The 2,484-nt window shown below is 44.3% G+C and overlaps 1 protein-coding gene across 2 annotated transcripts in view; it reads right to left on the bottom strand.

Annotated features, from left to right (window-relative positions):
- tmem184ba (transmembrane protein 184ba) overlaps positions 1 to 701 on the bottom strand; it is a 14,138-nt gene extending 13,437 nt beyond the window's left edge. For both annotated transcript variants that reach the window (XM_017416240.3, XM_017416241.3), the window contains exon 1: positions 336 to 701. The gene's annotated coding sequence lies outside the window, so the exon portion shown is untranslated. The remainder of the gene's footprint in view (positions 1 to 335) is intronic.
- Between the last annotated feature and the right edge of the window lie 1,783 nt (positions 702 to 2,484).

Raw genomic sequence — 2,484 nt, 5'->3', positions numbered from 1 at the left:
GGGGGGGGGGGGGGGTGGAAAGCAGACTGGGCGTGTTGGTAATTCACAGCACTGAGGGTAATAATATTAGTAGCACTCAGACTGGATTATTGTGGCAGCAATAACAACACAATGACCCCCTTTTTTCAAGCAATTCCCAACTAATTTTGACTTCAGCTTGCCTCCTGTCTCAATACACTAATCATAACGCAACCTAAAACCTGCTGTCGAGTTTATAAAGGGTGAATAACATGTAAAAAATAATGACGCTCAGTTTCAAAACAAGCGAACAATAAAGACTCGGGACACAGGGTGAAGTAGGGGTATTTCTGTTTGTTTTTAGAAACCAAACTCACCTGGAGAATCAGTCCGCTGCTTGAAATGCCTTTCTGCTCCTCTCCAGACAAATTCTCCGACCAGAACAACCTAGAAACGGCCTTAATTCTTCCTTTTAGAGACGCACCGTTGCTCCCAGGACATCCATGTTGACTCCCCTGCGGACTACCCCGTTAACCCGAAGTGTCTCCCCCTCCGAAAAAAAACCCAAAACTCACCTCCAAAGTTTCCCTCGCATACTACTTGACTTCTGTCTTACTTCTTTATTGCTCCCGTTTTCCTAATTTTAACATTTAAAGTCGGTGTTCGAGGAGTTAGGGCAGCAAAAATCGGTCAATCCCAGCCGCTAGGCTCCGCTGTGAATCCAGTCCCTGTCGGATTAAAAAAGCCACATCACACTAGCCCCGCCCACTCCAAGAGGACTAGCCGACTCAGCCAATCAGAGTCCCGCGGACCGGAACGGGGTGGGGCTTTTGAACCGAACGCAGTGAGTCTGCGCAGTGCGAGGATGATGTAAATGTGGAGCCTGTAACTTCCGGCCCCGATCAAGCACTGTGTGGGCAACTAAATAATTCTTACCATAATAACTTCCTCACAAAAAAATAACGTTTTAGGATTCTTGAATATATTTTTAAACCCTCTTCATGCCTTATTAGTTTCACATTTTCAAATTGAATAGATTTTAGTCATTTTAAGATGTCATCAAAGTGCATATTAAGTAAGCAGTTAAGAAAAACCTTTTCTAAAGTTGCATTAAATGGAAAAAATCTAAGTAAGGTAATGGACAGCCTGCATCTAAGGTCCTGCCTGGTATGACAGACCTACATTGCCCTTGTGCTGCCATGATGTGCCGTCCTCTGTAGCCACTGGCAGGATTTCTTGATAATCTCCTCTTCCGTCAACCCGCAAGCGGTGCAGGCCGTGCAGGGGCTTCTTCACGATTGCCACTTATGTAGAATGGCTCACAACTTCGAGATTCGCACAAGTTTAACACCAAAACAAAACGACCTCATAGGGTGTGTGTATCTTTATTCAGTCAGAAAATATACACAAGTATAAAGTTTGAAGCATGGTAAAGAAATATACAGGGGGGCTTCCATTCTACCATACAGACTCTTATCTTCTAAATACTCTTCATTCTATTAACAAGAACCTCTCTGCCATTTTCTGTGGGACTGATAATCTGAACACACACTCTTGGAGGACTCTTTCAAGTTTACAGTAACATTTCATTTACAGTTTTCTTCTTTTTTTTTTGCCTCAGAGATGTAAGAATAGTACTTTTCGGTCTCATCATCAATACATTTGTCACATTCTGGCAAAAAAAAAAAAAAAATGTAGCTACACGTTTACTGTACATGATGAAAAAGAAGAGGAAATGTAACACCAGACTCCCAAGATCAGATAACTCGAGTCTTTTCACGCCTAGAGTCACAAGCCGGACTCAGGCTTCTTTGTATCACACAGTCCTCCTCGTTTTTAATCCTCGTTTTCAGAAGGAACAATTAGGATTTCCGTCTCACCCAAAGGGAACGGCCAACCAACCCGTTAGACTCTAGCAGAACCTTAGACTCTGAAGCTGAAAGTAAAACGAACGTTTAGGACGATGACACAGACGGACGCGTCGGCTCGCGTCTGTCCACAGAATTTCTCTCATTCACTTTCCTCCTCTGATCCACACCTGGGTCTGCACTGCAGCGTCCTCTTCCATCAAACGTCTGAATACATTTCAGTGTTGTTGTTTTTTTTAATGGGGGTTTATAGATTTAATTTGAGTAGACGACACCAGAAGCAGCAGATTCAGCTCTCAAACAGACAATCATGAGTACATGTGTAAACCACAGTTATTTTAAATGTCCTGTTTTGGGTTTTTTTTTTGTGCAGTCGGAACCTCTGAGTGGATGCGAAGGTAAATATGAGCGAAGGAGGTCCAGACGTCTTTGTGTCCTTCCGTCTGACAGGAATTTGGACCAGGCGTGAAGGTTGTTGCTCTCTCCGGTTTTCCTCCTCCTCCTCAAACGGCTTCAGCGCCGAGCGTGCGCTCACGCCACAGACTGGCAGACACAGGCCACACTGTACTCTCTTCCGCTCCTCTTCCTCCCTCACTCATTCACGTTTTTATTCATTCTTCTGAAAAAGGTTTGGGGGGGTGAGGGGTGAGGGGGAGGG

Source organism: Kryptolebias marmoratus, linkage group LG17 (assembly GCF_001649575.2).
Source record: "Kryptolebias marmoratus isolate JLee-2015 linkage group LG17, ASM164957v2, whole genome shotgun sequence".
NCBI classification, from domain to species: domain Eukaryota; kingdom Metazoa; phylum Chordata; class Actinopteri; order Cyprinodontiformes; family Rivulidae; genus Kryptolebias; species Kryptolebias marmoratus.
Note: the sequence above shows the minus strand (reverse complement) of the source record. Positions and strands in the feature narration are given on the sequence as shown.